This window comes from Bos grunniens, chromosome 2, assembly GCF_055505025.1.
Source record: "Bos grunniens cultivar Pamir isolate PY7600 chromosome 2, Bosgru_T2T1.0, whole genome shotgun sequence".
In the NCBI taxonomy this organism is placed as follows: domain Eukaryota; kingdom Metazoa; phylum Chordata; class Mammalia; order Artiodactyla; family Bovidae; genus Bos; species Bos grunniens.
In genome coordinates this window covers 64,716,815-64,735,894 of record NC_141166.1, presented here as the reverse complement: position 1 = coordinate 64,735,894, position 19,080 = coordinate 64,716,815, and the positions used below count along the sequence as shown (strand labels likewise).

The 19,080-nt window shown below is 50.8% G+C and overlaps 1 long non-coding RNA gene across 1 annotated transcript; it reads right to left on the bottom strand.

The window, feature by feature from the left end:
* Window positions 1-17,765: 17,765 nt before the first annotated feature.
* On the bottom strand, window positions 17,766-18,722 carry LOC147378170 (uncharacterized). The gene is made up of 2 exons (XR_015144911.1): window positions 18,481-18,722; window positions 17,766-18,144 (listed from the first exon to the last, which is right to left on the bottom strand). It is a non-coding gene; the product is annotated as an uncharacterized LOC147378170 (long non-coding RNA).
* Window positions 18,723-19,080: the final 358 nt, after the last annotated feature.

The window sequence follows — 19,080 nt, the reverse complement described above, 5'->3', positions numbered from 1 at the left end:
CCCCTTGCTTCTCCTAGGGAAGAACTGGGCTCTGTCCATCCTCAGGTCAGCTGTGGTTTCTACTCCAGAGCCTGCGGATCTGATGAACGACTTCAAAGCACGAAACCATATTTTCATCTCTCATTTTTAAGCTTTTCTATTTCTAGAACATTTACAAACAGTGAACCCTTCCTCTAGACCTGGTCTTACTCCCTGGGAGGAAATGAGGCCCCTGAACAATCACTTCATGGCTGCAGAGGTGGAGGCTAGGGGAGCCTTGCTGAGGGGCCCTGGGGTCTCCAGGAACCTGCTGGTGTTGGGAACGCTGCCCGGGGCCACATCGGGGCCATGATACCTCAGGAAGAAGGGTGGCTGCCAGGGTGGTGTCCAGGCTCAGGACTCGGGAAGGGAAATCCTCTCAACTTTTAGGTCTCTGTAAGGAAACTGAATCACACAGCTGCCTGAGGCCTGAAAGGTGTCCTTAAGAGGTACCAGCAGGCCAGTGCCGACCGGTGGTTAGAAGTCAGTCATTATCGTGTTGTTCCTGACTCTTTGCGACCCCATGAACTGTAGCCTGCGAGGCTCCTCTGTCCATGGGATTCCCCAGGCAAGAATATTGGAGTGGGTTGCCATGCTTTCTCACTCTTCAGACTCACCCCCAACTCAGAGCCTGTTACAGACGACAGGGCACCTTGGCAGCCAAGGGACAGTGCTGCAGCAGGGGGATCGCTGAAATGAGAGACTTTATAAACCACTTGTTTTTAAGGGGAAAAGGCTGCAAACAGGCAGCAGCACAGATGAATTCACTTGGTATGACTCAGGGCCCAAGGTTGTCTACACCTGGCTTAATATTAATAACTGCTTAAAAAAAACCTTCTATATTTCGTGTCACATGCAGCTATGTTCCGGCCATCCCCTTGTCAATCATCATGCCTGTGAAGGCAAAGAGCTGTGGGGCAGGCTGTGCTTGTGGGGAGAGCCCGCCCCCCTGTTGTCATCCTCACCTGAAGCCTCTGGAACGTTCCACAGCAGCACAGAGGGAAATGATACCTGAGTACTTTTTTCACATGAGCTCTTTAGAAAAACGCTTTACAAACAGTGTATTAGAGTAGTGGGTGTGGTTAATGTTACATCAGCGGCAAGTCTGAGCACAGACCTCTCTCATGGTTTTGGGTCTTGCTTTTGATTTTTCTCTGAGGACAAGGTGAAGTAGGGGATTCATGTTAAATTCCCTGGAAATGAGTTCGTCCAGGTAGGTGTAGTCACAGAACCCCGATGGTGAATTTCTTCCTTCGGACGCCCTGGGGACCCACCACAAGGCACAGCTGGGATGTGAGGGGGTGGGGGGCCCTCGAGTAACAGGGGAGACCCATGAGAATCCCCCAAGGCTAAGAGGCACCCTGATGCTCTATCATGGGAGCCTATGAACTTTGGGTTTGTAGCTGGATACTCAGCTGCCCACAGAAGCTTGCTTTGGGGTGAGGGGTGAGAGGCAGATGGGGACAGTGACGGGGGCTAATGCAAGGCCTGCGCTTGCCCAGGGAGCAGGGTCCGTGCAGGGCATGGACTGAGGGCTGTCAAGCCAGGGCTGTGTGCAGGATGGGGCAGCAGGGGGCTCTGCAAGCAGCTCCCTGGGCCCCTTCTCAGCTCCCATACCAAGGGCACTGAGCCTGCTAACCTGCTCAAAAATGGAGACACAGATGCTATCCCCCAAGGCAGGCACGAGGACCCAGTGTCCCCGAAGGCATGGCCTCACGCACAGAGCAAGATTTGTTTTACTGTCACAATGACAGCCCAAGCCTCGCCTACTAGAAGCCTCTAGACAGGGGAGGGGGCGGGGGAAGGTGGCTGTGCAGACCGGTATGGAGAAGCGCTTGAGCACTTGACCTTGAGGCTGAGCTGGACCAACTAATTGGACTTTATCAAATGCAGAAGGATATGCCAGGTAGAGGGACCCAACAAAAGGATGTGGTCTCTGGGGTCTGAACGGGTGGGTTTTCAGATCCACAGGCCTCTCATCGTGGCTGGATGCCAGGTCATGTTGGTCACCAACATCATGAGGGGCAAGGCTGGCCTGCAGGCTACTGGCCACACAAGACAGATGTTGTCTTCAAAGCAGCGGGGTCTGGGGGAGACTTTGAAGCACACAGACTGATGCACTGTGAATCTACTTCCTTGATTGAGTTTTTCATGCTTAGCCAATATGTGCAAAGCCCAGAAAATCAATACCCTTCTTTGAGGATAAGACCTCCTGAGTAGGAGGAGGGTGTTTGTTGTTTCTTTTTATTTTTGTGGTGGTTGTTACAGAAAATTTCGAACAAAGAGAAGGATATGTGGGTCTGTCACCCGCTCCAATGGCCTCCAACTTGGATGTGAGTTTTCAAGCATAAACCTTGCCGTTAAAGGTGCATCTTAGGAAGCTGACCCACAGCACCTAGGGGCCCCCTGCAAGGAGCTGAGCTGGAGAGGGGAGAGGTGGCTGGCCTTGCAGCCTTGTCAGGTGAGGGATGGGAGAACCCAAACCAAGGCAGAGGGTAAGGCAGAGAGCAGGGAGCTGGGAGAGGTTTTGAAGCAAAACTAATAGAATTTGGTGGCCAACCAAGCGTGAGAATAAGGAGGAAGGTTAATGGTGTGACTCTGTGACCTGTGGGTGAGCATTGGGGCAGGAAAGGGCCAAAGTCCAACCACAGTCCATGAGACCCCATTTTGCCTCACAGGTTGCTTCTTCCTCCTTATCCTCCACACGCTGTCTCAGCTTGTGTGTTTGTCTCTCTTGTATTCGTTTTATGTTTCCAACATGAAACTCTTTGAAGGAAGGTGACATTTCCACGTCAAGTATAGACCCTCAAAAATGTGTGTGGCTGATTTGGTGACTGATGGTAAGGTTCATAGATGATTGTGCCGTTATATACCAGGCTTAAAAAAACAAAAAGCCGCCAGTCCAGGTTCGATGCGCGATACTGGATGCTTGGGGCTGGTGCACTGGGACAACCCAGAGGGATGGTGTGGGGAGGGAGGAGGGAGGAGGGTTCAGGATGGGGAACACATGTATGCCTGTGGTGGATTCATTTTGATATTTGGCAAAACTAATACAATTATGTAAAGTTTAAAAATAAAATAAAATTAAAAAAAAAAAAAAAAAGCCAAGCTGATGTCAGAGGTGGCTAGAACAAAGCAATTTCTTAGAACAGTATGGGGACCATCAAGGCGGTGCCAACCCAGTGGGTCTGGGGCAATTCGGGGCACAACTGGTGTGATCTTAGCTATTAGTGTTTCTTGTCTTTCAATGTGAAACCAAAAGGGCCTCCTCCACCCTTTGCTTCTTGAGAGATGTGGTGAGGAAAATCCACGCGGCAAAGCTAAAGGCGTGCACCACACTTGGTTAGAAGCTGTGGTTCTTGGGGAATTCCCTGGCAGCCCAGTGGTTAGGATTCCACTGCAGGGGGGCATGGGTTCTATCCCTGGTTGGGGAACTAAGATCGTGCATGCCTTGTGGCGTGCCCAATAAATAAATAAATATTTTAAAAAAGAATAAGCTGTGATTTTCACCTGGCTTCTCTTGATCTGAGGGGTGGGACCCCCTGAGCAGCCCTTCCTACCACCTTTGCACAAATACATTCTCTGTGTGTGCGTCCGGGACACACACCTGGACACACACCTACTGCTTCTTCTCAGGTCAGGCTCTTCCAGGCTGCTTCTTGCTCTGTCACCCGGGTAACCCTGGCAGTTGCCAGACTTGTTGCTGTTTGCAAGCCTACCCACTGGTGATTACCCAGACTGGGCCACCCTGTTACTGCTGGCTTCAGGCCAGCGGGATCGCTCAGCTACAGTCACTCCCCAGATGTTCATGTCTGCCTGAAATCCCAGGGCAGGAAGGGCCCCTAGGAGGTCCTCTGGCCCTCCTCCTGACTCAAGGCAAGACCAGACCACAGTCAAACTGACCCAGACAGCTGGGGAACAGGCCTGCTGGTAAAACCTACGAAGTCCTCCTCTGGGTAACTGGCTCTGACAGTTAGGAATCTCTTCCATCAACAAACAGCTGACGTCCAGGGCGATTTGGATGCTCACCTCTGGAGCATCTGTTGGTGGGTTTGAAATTCTAGGTTTGCCATTCTACCCCCTAGGGAAGAAAGAGTGGGCAATTCAGGGTGTGGATTCAGTGTTGGGGGTTTTGCCACCTGTCAGGGAGCTGTCTGACACTCTGGGTGCAGCCTCAGCGCTGAAGTGCCCCAACTTTACTGGTGGATGGTGAGTTTGGTCCATAATTCTAATGAAGCTTCAGCAGGAAAGAGATGAGGGCAGACCAAGTGGGTTGAATCCCATTAGAACATGCATTGGTTCATTCACTCGTTCAGCAAATTCATGTTGGCCCCACACTTCTGCACTCTGCAGGAGGAATTAGAACCAGGGGACCCCCAGGTTCCCAGGGCTGGCTGAGGGCGGTGCCTGCCCGGGGCTGCAGGCCTCTGGGGCTTCTCTGGAGATGGGAGGTATGTTTTGAATATATTTGCAAAGCCTTACGTGTGTGCTCCAGGCTCTCTGGAGGGATTCAATGAACTATTGGAAAGAGCTGCTCCCTGGGCTGCTGGCCTTTCTTCCACATGTCACTCACACGGTGGGATCCAGGCCCGTGCCATACCCACCAGGGCCTGTTGCGCAGCAGGCACTCAGTGAAGCCGCATCAGTGGTTCTTGGAGCTACACACTGCCCCCACCACTAGCCCTTGGGAGCCCATCATGAGCTGGGTTGTGTTCCCATGGTCCCCAAATTCATGTGTGTGAGTCCTAATCCCTAGTATCTTAAAACTTGGCTGTATTTGGAGATGGAGTCTCAAAAAGAGATAATGAAGGTAAAAGAAGATCATCAGATCCAATGCAACTGGTTTCCTTTTTTTTTTTTAATTAAAACTTTTTTTTTTTTTTCCCCTGAGCTGTACATGTTGCAGGATCTTAGTTCGTTGACCATATATTAAACCTGGGCCCCTGCAGCAGAAATATGGAATCCTAACCACTGGACCACCAGGGAAGTCCCTGACTGAGGTCCTTACAAGAAGAGGAGATCAAGACACAGGCACCCAGAAGGAGGACCATGTGGAAACACTGGGAGGAGACGACTGTCTCCAAGGTAAGGAGAGAACCAGCCTCAGAGGGAACCTTAATCGTGGACGTCCAGCTTTCAGAAGTTCGATACAATGTGTTTCTGCTGTTGAAGCCCCCATTTGGGGGTACTTTGTCCTGGCAGCCCCAGCAAATGTACACCTTTGTGGGGAAGAGGGGCTGTGTTCCATCTTGAGGTCTGTGGTTCCTCCAAACTCCAGGTAGGGAACCCTGGGCCAGTTCCTTAACTTGCCCAGCCTAGGTTTCCGCGTCTGCAAAATGCGACTAGTGATGGGTTTGGAACTGATGAGACAGGCACCCAGGTGAGGCTCAGCCTGATCTGGGGCAGGAGCCCACCAGCCTGGGCGGAGGCTGGCTCTGGGTCCTATGTCTGGTGGGCAGGTGCTATTGAGGCCGCACATATAAAAAGTCCTCAATATATTGGATTGGCCAAAAGGTTTGTTTGTGGTTTTCTGTAACATCTTACGGAAGCACCTGAATGAACTTTTTGGCCAACTCAATATAAACTGTCTGTGTTCGTAGTAGAACCTGGGATAGGAGCGGACTCCACTGGGCGGCAGGTTTCTCTGACTTGAGAACATGAATGGCGTGGAAAGTGCCTGCCTGGAGAACTATGAGTTACAGAGTGCTGCCGGCTACAGGGAAGTTGAAATGCTGGGTTGTGAGTGACTGCCCGAGGAAATACAGAGGCTGCATGTTGGTCCTGGGGCCTGTGGTTCTTTATGTCAATGTACTTCTGCATCAGCCTCCATCTGACCCTGTTGGGGTGGCAGGAGGGTCTGCCTGGCTTGAGCCTGGTGAGGGATTGCATGGGAGCCAGAGCCTAGGACCAAGCTGTCCAGGAAGGGGGCAGGGCCAGCGCGAGCTCTCCAGGGCTGAGCTCCTGGTGCAGAGAGCTACCCCCAAGTGGAACATCCTTGTTTAGCTCTGCATGGCTGCAGAAGCCAGCTCGTCCTATGTCAATACCCCAAGAGCATCATGGGGCCCAGGCATGTCCCTTCCTGGGGTGGGTACCACTTCCTCTTTTACTTGGAACTTGTCTCTCAGAGTGAAGTTGCCTTTGAGTCTTTCTGACCTTTCTCTGCTCCTAGAACTATGACCTCCTTGAGGGCCATTGCAATCCTAAAAGTCACTCTGTGAGACGCTGAGTCTGGGAGGTCTCTGGGGTGGAGTGGCTGGTGATGGTCATTCTGGAACCCTTCTTTGGGTGGCTCTGGGGACCTTCTCTGAACCCCTTAATTGTATTTTAATATCTATCTATCCCCTTTCACACAGCAGTTACTAAAACATCATTAATTAGGTTACACACACACCCTGCGTAACCATGATAGAAAACGCCAAATTCCAGTTGACAAGAAGCCAGCAGCCCAACCTTTCTTTTAGCTGAACAGAGAGACCCATTATGTTGGAATTTTATTTTCTTATGGTTTGGAACCATTACATCAGCGTTGATGTAATAACATGGTTAACTTCAGAGGTGTATTTATTTTGGTTTGGAGTTCAGATAGCTTAGCCGTTAGCCTGGGATTGAGCAAAACCCGAACAAAGCCACTCAAGCTTGAAATGAGCCATTTTGCCGACCTCCTTCTCCCCTCCCCAGATAAACACACTTCAGATGTATTTTCATCTCGTGGCAAAGGTGGTGACCTCGGAGCTGATGGATTTTGGGGACAATGTTCCTTTTTATCTAATGCGATTGGCCAATGCGTTGTTGACTGGCTGGGTGCTGAGAGGCTAAGCAAGCCCCAAACCAGAAAAGATTCAGGAATTCCACAGTAGCTTCTCTGAAGACCGACTGGGATCTGTTTAGCCTTCCTTTGCAAGCCCAGTTCTCCTGAAATAAGTAGGTAGAGGGGAAGCACCACCATCCCGGCGGGGGGACTGGGAAGGTTCCTGTTGGTGTCTGAGCCCAGGGGCTGGGTCTCCAGATAAGAGCTCTCTGTGTCCCAGAGGGTTTACCGGAGGCTTCTAGTTGTTTTCTTCTGGGCCCAGTCCTCAGAGGACGCGAACAGGTGGCAAGGGCTCAGACACTGGGTGGTGAGACCCTTTCTGATGGGGTGAAATCACATGAGGGCTGTGGAATGACCACAGAAGCTGGGGTGGGTTGCATGAATCTGTCCAACCTTGAGAGTGCTTGGTAGTTTCTATAACCCAAATATTATACAATCAAATCACATTCCGGACCCCAGGGATGTCCAGACAACTCCCTTCTTCCTCTGATACTTAGGGAGAAGGAAGCGGAGGATGGGCATGGGCAGTGGGGGAGGGGCAGGGTCAGGAGGGGAGGAGCAGGCTTCTGAAGAACGCAGGAGGATGCATCCATCTGTAAAGGTGTGCCATGTTCAAGGAAGGTCACGGGAGTGTGACTGAAGGTGACCTGGTGGCCTGGCTCACTGCTGGTCCCTGTGCACAGCCAGATATGCCACCAGGGTGTTTATACTCAGGGAGATACTCTGGGGTCTACGGGGCAGGAGGCAGAGAGGACTGAACAAGGGTCCGACATCCTGAGAGTTTGCTGGGAGCCGGTACCACCTTCTGCCACACCCAGGAGACTCAGCGACTTCGGACACTGAAGCCACAAAGCACATCTGTCAGGCTGCAAAAGGGAGGAGGTGGTACGGCTTCTGAGGAGTTCCAGGACCTTCGCTAAGGGAACGGGAGACTCACCTCTCCTTCTAGGTGCAAACATTCAGGTATTCATGCATCCAGGTTTAGCCCGGGTCCCGTATTACATTCAGCTTCATAGACTCCCAACACCTCCCAGCAGCTTCCCAACCTTATTGCATTAGGATCTCTGGGAGCAGAATGTGCAGGCAGGCTGAGAACCACTTGTCTGTCCCCTTGACAACGGGTCATGATTCCAGTGCATTCGATGTTGACTCCCAATGAAGTGGGTTGGGTACCACAACCTGGATGTACTATTTCTCCAACATGTCCATCCAGGACATGCATCCCCACTGCTGTAAAACAACTGTTGTAGGCCCTTAGTGGTCACCACCCACCCAGGTCACTGTGTGGAGGACATCACTGCTGGAGGCCCAGAGACAAGGGGAGATTCTAGAGGCCGGTGACTTTCCCCTCCTTGAACCTTAAACTTGATGTAACATCCACTTGACATGGCAATGTAGAACACACATGTACAAACACAGATGTACAAATATTTGTGGAACCGAAGTATACAAACACAGATGCCACTGAGACGAGTGTCATGAAAGACATTCACCTTTTTATGTGTGATTGCTGTTATTTTCGATCTTCTTCTTCTTATTGCATTAGATCCTAACCCACTACATTTAGACTCGTGACCTGCTTGTATTTAACAACCTGCAGTTTGAGAAACACTTCTCTGGGCAGTTGGCAAAATGAATTCTGAGATGGTGAACTGACCAGCATTTGGTCATCCCCCCCAGAGCAGGGGAAACTGACTCAGAGCCAGAAAGAGGCCAGAGGGTTCAAAGGTCCTCCCCCAAGACTGTGAGAAGCCCCAAAAGAACTGAGACGGTGCAGGGACTCTGTCCAGCAGGGGACCTGTGCTGGGTGGAGCCTCGGTCTCACTTTGCTGGCTCTGAACTGCCCCCAGGACCACAGGGAGAGGACCAACATCCGAGATTCCCGGACAAGGGTCTAACTCTCTAGACCCAAGCCTGTTTGGTGCTCACTCTCTCTGGAGATCTTGCAGAGCAGGGTTGAAATTGCTCATTATCTGGAATGACCCTGGGTACCTAGGCTTGAAGAAGGGAACCCCTCCCTGGCCTCCCATTCCCCTAACTTGGTCCCATCTCTCTGCCGGCCTCCACAGTGACACCACTGGGAAGAGCATCCTTGCAGGTCCGTCTGCTCATCAGCTCTTCTTTCCAGGGCCACCTTAGCCACTACTCTGCTGAAATGGCTCTTGGATCTTATCAGTTGCTAAGTCCCTGGATGAATTCTCTGTTCTCTTGGGACTTGGCCGCTCCCACCACTTGGCAGTTGGCCCTTGCCCCTGCCCCGTCCACTGCTCTAGCCTCAGCTCTCTCCTCCTTCTCTGGTTCTCCCACCTCTCAAGGCCAAAGTGCCTGAGGGCCTCACCCTTGGCCGCCTCCCTTCCTCTTGTCCATCGGCACCCTCTGGCTGGGGGAGCTCATTTCACCCTGACTTTCAGTACCATCCATATGCTGGCAGCTCCCAAATTTGGTTGACGTCCGCCCCAAACCTCAAAGTTACACCAGCTGCTTATTCAGCAGCCACTACCGGTGCCCAATGGGCCTCTCAAAATCCATACACTCAAGGGGAATTTTTTATTGCCCCACCCACCTCCCCCTTCCCCATAAGCCATACCACATCTTCTTGATTGCTCAGTCTCCAAACTTCTGAATTCTCTCTTGCCTTCATATCCCCATACTCAATCCATCAGCACATCCTGTTGACACAAGCCCCCAAACAAAGGCCAGATCCAGCCACTTCTCACTACCTCCGCTGTTGAAATGCTGGCATGACTACCATTATCTCTCACTTGGATTATTGCAACAGCACCTAACTCATCTTGAAGTCTAGTCTGCACCCTCAGCTAGAGTGATCTCATTGCGTAAATCAGATCACAACTGCACTTGATAAAACCCTCTAAAACCTTCTCATTGTACTTAGAAGAAACTCCAGGCTCCTTGCCACACCCTTTGTGCCCTCAGTCTTTACTCTGTATTTCTTACTTTTTGAATTAACCCTTGTTTAATTTGGAGCAGGGTAGCACCCAGCTGAGTGTCTTTACTTCCCAGCCTCCTGTACATCTACTGGTGGCCAAGGAGAGAAAAGCAAATTTGTTGAATGGGGCTTTTGGGATTATTCCTCCAACAGAGCTGGCTCAGCTAAGAGGATGCAAGAGTTTGCTCTCCTTTCCTCCTTCCCACTGTTTGAAATGAAGTGTGATGGATGGTGCTCCAGCAGCCATCTTGTAATTATGAAATAATTTTGATGATAGACACCGCATGATATGAAAAGCAGAATAAGTATGTGAGCCCGATGACCACGGAGCCATCTTACCAGGCTTGGAATCCCTAACTCTGATCTTTTCCTGCATGAGAACTATCTTTTGTTGGCCACTGAGGTCAAATCCAATCCTAAGGAGCGGAACTTACAAAGATGAATGTGATCTAGCCTCTACTTCTGCTTCTTTCAGTCCTCTTCTTGCTTCACTGTGCTCCAATCACATTGGCTTGCTTTCTACTCCTTGAATGTCCTAAGATTAGTCTTACTTTGAATCCCCTCCCCCAGATCTCTGTGACTGCCTCCTTATCTTTGGATCCCCTCCTCGGAGAAGTCTTTTCTGACTTACGTAGCCTTCTGACCAGTCTTCATCCCACGAACCACCTTTTAAAAATTCATGACACTTTTCACCCTTGGAAATTCTTTGCTTTTTAAAAAAGTCCCTATTTATTTATTTTTGGCTGAGCTGGGTCTTTGTTGCTGTGCTCAGGCTCTCTCTAGTTGCCACACATGGGCTCAGCAGTTGTGACCTGTGAACTCCAGAGCAAGGCACATGGCCTTAGTTGCCCAGAGGGCGTGAGATCTTCTGGGACCAGGGATCAAACCCTTGTATGTTGCATTGGCAGGCGGATTCTTAATCATTGGACTACCAGGGAAGTCCAGAAATTATTTGCTTTTAAAAACATATTTATTATGTGTTTCTTTGCTAGATAGTAAGTTTTGTGAAGACAGAGATTTTTACTCTCTTGTTTACTTCTATAGCTTCTGGGCGTGGCAGCTGGGTATTCACTGTTAAATCAATCAGTGGAATAAGATGACTTTAAAGAATATCTGAAAGAACTTTATCTTGGGTGTCTCCATCCATCACAGAATTCCTTCCCATGTATTTGAAAATAGGTTTGCCAACACCTGTGGCTCATTCATGGTTGCTGGATTTAGTGATGGCCATAGAAACATGAAGACAGCATAGTCTTGCGCTCCATAAGACTAGAGTCTAGCAGGCAACATGGATTATTGAGCTTGAGGGTGCTAATGGTAAAGAATCCCCCTGCCAATGCAGGAGACTCAAGGGATGCAGGTTCGATCCCTGGGTGGGGAAGATCCCCTGGAGAAGTGAATGGCAACCCACTCCATTATTCTTGCCTGGAGAACCCCATGGATAGAGGAGCCTGGCAGGTTGCAGTCCATGGGGTTGCAAAGAGTCAGACATGAGTGAGCGACTGAGTAGCACAGTAGAGGTAAGTATTGAAGAGCTGGCTACCGGGAGGGAGACACCGAGGGAGGGGCAGTTGGTCCATTTCAGTGGAGGCAGGAGCTGACTCAGAGGAGCTTTGTGTAGGTGACTTTGGATACAGGGTGTTCCTAAAGCAGACAAGGTTTAGGGGGAGGATGCTGCAGTTGGGGGTGATGGCATCAGTAAAGTTTGACGGGGTGAAGCACCCTGTGTGACCAGCTCTCCCAGTTTGCCAGGAACCGTCCACGGAATGTCCCACTTCCAGGGAAATTTCTCAGTCCCCAGAGAGCCAGGAGCAGTGGTCATCCTAGAGACATACGGCTATTCAGGTCACTAGAAGTGGTCCCCGGTGGCTGCATGAGAGAGAGTGTGAGTATCTGGGGCTGAGGAAGGGAGTGCTTCATCAGAAGCAGGAGAGGCTGCGGGAGTACGTGAGGAGCCTGAGACCTCATCAGCGATCTGAACCGCTGCCCTGACAGTGGAGACCCCTATAAAGACTGAACGGCAGAGCAAGGTTGTGGGGAAGAGTTAACTGTTTATGAGCTGGAGAATGATTCTTCCTCCTGGGGCTGAAGGTCACCAGCCTGCCCGGTAGCCGGGGCAGGAGTGCCCATCGTCACTTTGTCTCCACGCAGACTCTGGCTCTAGACCAGTCAGGCTAGAGGCGTGCTGTCCACCCAGCCCCCCTTCCCCGGCACTGAGGCTCATGGGTGGCTTTGGGAGAGCCACCAGCTGCTTCCTTTGGAGCCTCTGATGACCGCATCTTGCAGACCACACCTTCTTAATGTTTCTAGGGAAAGTCATTCCAGGGGAATCTGGGGAGCATTTTCTTTCTGTGGCTGTGGGGACTCGGGAAGAACGGGAGGGCCTGGGCAAGTCTGTGCTTTCCTGCCCAATGGGGTGGTGGCCATACGACCCATGAGCAAGGCCCTGTGGACCACCTCTGACATCCGGCTTGCCCATGGGGCAGGAGGAGGCCCCCATGCCAACACCTGCTGCTCCTGACTCCTCCTTCTCCATCTCCTCCCCTGTCACACACTCCTAGGAATTCTGCCTTCTAAGCCTCTCCTGAAGCCAGGAGTGAGTTCTTAGAGGCCAGAAAAGGGACTTAATATTGTTTCCCTCAGTCTTAATCTCATTGGCGAAAGTATCCTGAGACTGGTCATTATCCCTGTATTTGGTGACTTAGTTACACATCTACACACACACCATACTCACACCCCTGCTACACTAACACACGTGCACCCCAACACACACATCCCAACACACAAAACACGTATGCCACCACACACATATGCCATCACACACCAGTACAAACACTAATACACACATTTGCTACACACACTTTAACACACACAAAGACCCATACCCAAGGCATATATACCTCAACATACACACATACTTTCACCATCCAGCCTTTTGCATTCAGTTCCCGCAATGACCTTTCCGGGCCTACCACCGTCCTCTTCCTCCAGCTCCTGGGCTGGGCTTCAGTTTGGGCCTCCATGTCTACCTCTCAGTGTAAGATGCCCCAGGCAATCCTTTCCCCCAGGGACTCGGCCCGAGGGCTGCCAGCGGGCCTCCCATGCAGTCTGCTTACCTCTACCGCTGGGATTCAGCCATCCTGGGACGAAGTCCCCTTGAAAGTGGGAAAGCTCCCAGGTTTGGAGGCTGACCCCCTGAAAAGACCACCTACCCCCTCAACCTTGAATTCCAGACCCTGAGGTCTGGATCAGGAGGGACACTGTGCTTTTTTGCATCCACAAGTCTCCCTTCCCCTGGGCAGGTTGCTCATTCGGAAACCACCCATCTCCTGGCACAGGGTGCCCCCAGAGTGCCCTATCCCGCCTCCCCTGGGACCCTTCTGTTGCACTTGGCCTTCTTGGCCACCCCTGCTCCTGTAGCCCCTCCAGCTTCGTGACACCACCCTGTCCTGGCTTTTATTCCACCTCTCTGACTGCTCCTTATCTGTTTCTTGTCTTCTTTTTCTTCCTGCTCCCTATCTGGGTAGTCACCCCATTTTAGCCGCATGTCTCCTTGCTCTCAGGGCTGCTGTGGGAGGGTGCAGTCCTGACGTCAACATGACCCCACTGGGGTCTTTCTGCTCCTTATTCAGAAGTCTGCTGTCTGGAAGGCCCTGGCCAGATACTGTCCCTGACTTCTTCCAGGGTCTCTCCAACCCTGGGCTCCCCTCTTCCCTCCATCCTCTGCAGATCCCACAGTACTGGGGAGGGGAGGGGAATGGTGGCAGTGGAGGGGAAGGGGAGGGTGTTTCCCACTCACCTGCTCCCGACATGCTGCTCTCTGGGGGGCCTAGCACTTGCTGCCACGAGGGGCCTGGCGTCAGAGTGCCACAGCCCTGTGGTTGCCTGGCCGATTGCTCTGTTCCTACCTGGTCTTCTGTATCATGGCATTCTGTATGACAGATAAAAAAGCACTTTGGGAAGAAAGGATGGAGGCATCGGGAAGGGTCAGAAATGATGCTGAGAAACCCTGAACCCAGAACACGCCCTTGTGGCTGGAAAGGATGTCACCTCACTACATGCAAGATTTGGGGTGTGTCAGAGTATTTCTATATTGAATTGATAAGGGATTCTTGGGGAAGTACTTCCCTGGTGTCCAGTGGTTGAGACTTCACCTTCCAATGCAGGGGGTGTGGGTTTGATCCCTGGTCAGAGAGGTAAAATCCCACACGCCTAGCAGCCAAAAAACCCAAAAACATAAAACAGAAGCAATATTGCAACAAATAAAGACTTTAAAAATGGTCCACATCAAAAAATCTTTAAAAAAATAGGATTCTTGGGGAACTGAGCTTAGGTAAATAACAGTTTGACCACATTCCTTATAGACATCAACAATGTCATAAGGGATTCTGTATGAATGCTTATTCTTAGCTTCTTTTGATTAGGGAAAGTGAATGTCAGTGGATGAGTGTTTTAGCTCCTGTATCCTTAATGAAAGGCAAGGCACTGGCAGCTTCTTTTTATTTTGAATTAAGTTCCTTGCTCTGTGCTGTAATTTCTGAGTTAGTAGGACATTGCGGGGGTTCCAGAAGTGTCAAACCCTCTAAGTGAGGTGACGCTGAAATGAAAGTTGAATGTTGTATGTGTCTTCATCCTAAAGATGCTGGTTCCTTCCTCCTCCATCCCTTCGTCTCCTCTCTCCCTTCCTTCCCCTCTTTCTTTCTTCCTTTCTTTTTCTTTTCCTGTCTCTTTTTTTGGAAGGGTAGAATAGGGCAAATCCTCAAACCCCCAGGGCTTGAGAACAGCTTGCATGAAACAGCTCTGGGCAGATGGGCCCCGTGAGCAGGGAAAGCCTTGAGGACTCTGGCGTTCACCAGGGTCCTGCTCCCGGTTCTATTGATGGCACTAATGCAGACCGACTCTGGGTTCCTTTTACCAGCTCAGAGAACAAGCACATAATAGTTATTTGTCCTTCAATAGGCCAGAACGAAAACACTTCACCCCCTGCACAGTGGGGGCTCCTAATTAGATATAAATACATTTATCCATCAAGCAAAAATCAGAGCCTTTTCTTTTCATTCTTCCTTTTTTTCCTCCAGGATTTCAACTCATAAGCTAATATATGGGGGAAGGGAAGGGGCTAAAAGAGCTGAATGCTCTCAGCCCGAGGAGGGGTGTAAGAAATGCCTCTTTTCTGGGATCAGCAATTGACTAACAGAGGCCTGGGGCCTAGCCTCTGCCAGAGGGAGAGGGCTGAACGTGGAGAGAACTTGACATTAACACAGCTTCAGGAGCCAGTTGACAGGCCTGGGCTCTGGGGGGATGAAGCTGGTAATCGTGCTGGGATTTTTTTTCCTTCTTCTATAACAGTGGTTACTCCAAAGAGTTATCTTCATCGGTTAGACAGAGACCATTGTACTGACTATGAGGATTCAGTTAGTGTGTTCTGTAAGGAAGAGGAGACTGCGTGGAGCACAGCATCACAACGGCCTCTTTCTGAGCTGCTTTACTGCGGGAGCCCCCCAGGGATGGATCCATAAGAATGTGGGGCATAAAGTGCACTGTGGTGTGAAGTGACCTGTGGCAATAGAGGTCCTTAGCTTCACATACATAAACGGATGAACATGTTCATGGTTCTTGTTTAAAAAAGTAAAAAAGATGTCTTGCCTGCACCTGTATACCAGGTTAATTTCCCTTTTTTTTTTTTTTCCTGTCTTGTCCCTGACTTTCATTAGAACCTGAGAAACTCTGTCTTGGGTCAGCCATGCATTTTTCATGACTGGTGACTCACTGGATGGATGGATCAGGCACACCTCATCCCTCAAGGAGCAGATATAAAGGTCAGTTCTGAAGTTTAAGAATGTCTGAGGACCAAGGAATGACATTTAAGCGGAGTTTGATGCTGGGACCCAAGTGTTCCTGAAGTGGACACAGTTGGGTTTGGAGACCCAAAATAAAGAAGCTTTAGAAATGCTCCCCTTGGCACTTCCCTCGTGGTCCAGGGGTTAAGACTTTGCCTTCCAGTGCATGGGGTGCAGGTTTCTTGTGGCCAAAAAGTCAAAACATAAAACAGAAGCAATAAAGACTTTCAAAATGGTCCACATGAAAAAAATCTTAAAAGAAAAAAAGGAAAAGAAATGCTCCCTTTCTCTGTGTTAGCTGCAAAATAACCAGCTCTTTGGGTTCTGGCCACACACAGGCATCTGGAAGCTGTATACAGGATCTCTCATGGCAGAAATGGGGTGGAAGGAGAGCCTCAATTCTTCCTGCTTATCCCCCTACCTGGCACCAGCTGCCCTGGACTTCTGTCCTGAAGAAAAAGGTCACACCCCACTTCCTTCCTGGTGGTCCTCACTGCCTCCCCGATGCCAGTGGGGGGCACTTCCAGCTCCCAATGTTGCCAAATCTTCTTCAAACACTCCTGCCAAGGGCCACATGCCCTTCTGGCCTTGACACGCCTTTCTGGACTGACAAGGCGCCTCCCCAGCCTCGTCCCCATGGACTTGCCCTTGCTCTTCACCTGGACCACATGTTCTCATCACTTGGGTTCCCCTCAGCCAATCTTCGCTCTCTCACGTCCACCTGGACAACGCCTCCTTCTGCTTCAAGTCTCAGCTCAGATCGTGCCTCCTCTGAGCCTCCTGGCAGATGGAGGTGTTCCTTGTCCTGGCTCCTGCTGCACCACAGGTATCAGCAAGCTGCCCGAGCTGTCTCCCAGTACACCCAGGGGGAGTGGGTGAGCAGGGTCAGGACTTTGAGTCTGCGTTGCTAGATCCCCAGCAGCTAGTTCAGTGTGGTTATCGAGTGGATAGGAAGGAATTCTGTGCCAGGACTAGTTTGTGATGAGCAGTTTGAAGTGGGACACTCACCAAATGCTGTATTTAGCACCTCTATTTTTCCAGAAAAAACCACCAACTTGGACAGCCATCCCTACGGGCCTGCTGTTGAAATAATTCCTGAACATTCAAAACATGTTGAATCCTACTCTCGCATAGCCTCTGGCACCCCTGCCCCCAGTCTCGCTCGGGAAAGAGGATGGGGGCTCCCTATGTTCCCTCAGGCTAGCCCATTCCCAGGAATGGAACCACAAATACAGTGATTTGTGTGGTTCTTGCTAACAGACAGTAGATTTCAGGAGACTGGGTGCTGAGGGAATTAGATCAAGAGGAATGGCTAGACAGAAGCCCTGCAAGGTGATTCTGTGTTGGAGCTGGTTTAGAAACAGCACAGGGCCATGCAAAGGTGTGACATGGCTGTGTCAGATGCTCATGCCAGGTGGGAAGCTGGGGAAGTGGCACGCATGAGGTGGGATGCCCTGTGGATTCACTGGAATTCTTGGCTCTGTGTTTGAACCCCAGGACCACCGGCCAGGTCACACACAGGTGCAGGTGAGCCGGTGCTGAGTTGGGTGCCAGGCATGGATGCTCCTTAGCACACGTGGAGTTTCAGAGATGACTGGCATCATTTCCAGGCCACAGCAGAAGGACTTGGGAATGTGAAGGGCTGCTGGGTCTTGGAAGGTGGGCACTGTCCAGTTGCCCTGGTGAGAAATAAGGGGCTGCCTTATTAAAGTAAGCCTCCCATGCCCACTCTCTCATCAAGGACTTTCCTCAGGATGGAAAATGCATGAGGTGGACTTCCTGAAAGGGCTCTGTGTTGGTGCCTGCGCTTTTATACAGGTCAGCTGGTGGTCCTCTGTCCTTTGTGGTTCCCTGGCTCCATCCTGCTTTGCACCTAGCTCCGGGTTGTCCTGCTCTTGTGCCTGGGGCTGCTGGTGGGCAGGCTGTCTCGTGTGGCCTGGCATGAAGCTCCTGTTCAGATAGCGAGCTGCCCTACAGAGTTATAATGCATGATGGTGATGTCTGGCAGCTGTGGCTTCTTGACCAGTGGTGAAAGTGAACACTGATCCCTGGAACCCAACTCAGACAGAGGCCCCTCTCCACCCCAGGCCTGGAGCATCCATGTTGAGAAGGACTGTGCCCCAACACTCCGTAGGGTCTGTGTGGCCAAGAATTGCATGCTGAGATTCGCTTTTATCATTTGCTTTGTCATTTCTGGACATCTTTGTCAGCTCCAAATTGACACTGAACTAAGGGTTATGCAAAACAAAACAATACACGCTTGTGAGAGCACGTGCTCTGAGCTCCCTGGGGGAAGCCTCTTAATGCTCTGAGTGCCTGGATCCGTGTTGTCGTCATGCTTCCTCCTGCCTTTCCCATTGGGCCTGAGTTCCTTGATGACGTCAGGGAGCCAGCATTCCGTGTGGGGGCGGCCCGGTCCTGCAGCCCTTCTAGAGGGCGTTGGCTGAAGTATTGATGTACGTTATTGTATTCAAAACTGACAGGCGCAGTCACATCCCTGGCTCAGACTGAGGGCTGAGGTCACTCTCAATCTAAAGGAGAACAGAGTCCAGTGCTAAATGAGGCTTTGAAGCAACAGGAAAAGGTCCTTGCCCCTCAGCAGGGAATGGGGAGCTCCCCCACAAAGCACAAGGTGATCTGGAAGAACTCAATTTACACCCTTGGCTCCTGAGGGCTGGGGGATCAGCAGAGGGCGGGATAATCCCAGCTTCTCGAGCAGATGGTTTCTGACTACCGCTTGACCCAGTTCCCTCCCAGCAGATGACTGGCAGCGGGGCTGCAGCTCCTTCATCAGGGGAGCAAAATGTGGACCCTCCTCTGAACCTCATCTTCCCTCCTCCGACCAGCAAGGACATGGTAGCTTTTACCTCTTCCCAGCACCAGGGCGATGATCAGGATGCTGCACATTCACAAAGGCGTGGAGCCCTCCCCTCTTCCCACAGCTTTGCCCAGCTCTGTCCACAATAAGAAGGGTTGCGGGGCTTCTCTGATGGTCCAGTGGTTAAGACTTCACTGCATGGGGCCTGGGTTCAATCCCTAGTCAGGGAACTAAAACCCTGTATGCTGTGGGGTGTGGCCAAAAAATAAACAAATATAAATAAATACAAACATAAATAAATGGGCTTTCCTGGTGACTCATAGAAGGTAAAGAATCTGCCTGCAATGTGTTAGGCTGGGGTTCAATCCCTGGGTGGGGAAGATTTCCTAGAGAAGGGAATCACCCACTCCAGTATTCTTGCCTGGAGAATTCCATGAACAGAGGAGCCTGGTGGGCCCCAGTCCATGGGGCCACAAAGAATCAAACACAACTGAGTGACTAACACTTTCAGAAAAAAATAAATAAAGGGTTGTAACTGAGAAGGCAAGGAACACTACTGTGAGTTTGTGCTGAGAAGTAGAGGTTTTAAATCCTTTGCTGGCTCACTGACTTCTTTCAATCCATCAATCAGTCAACCAACCAAACACTG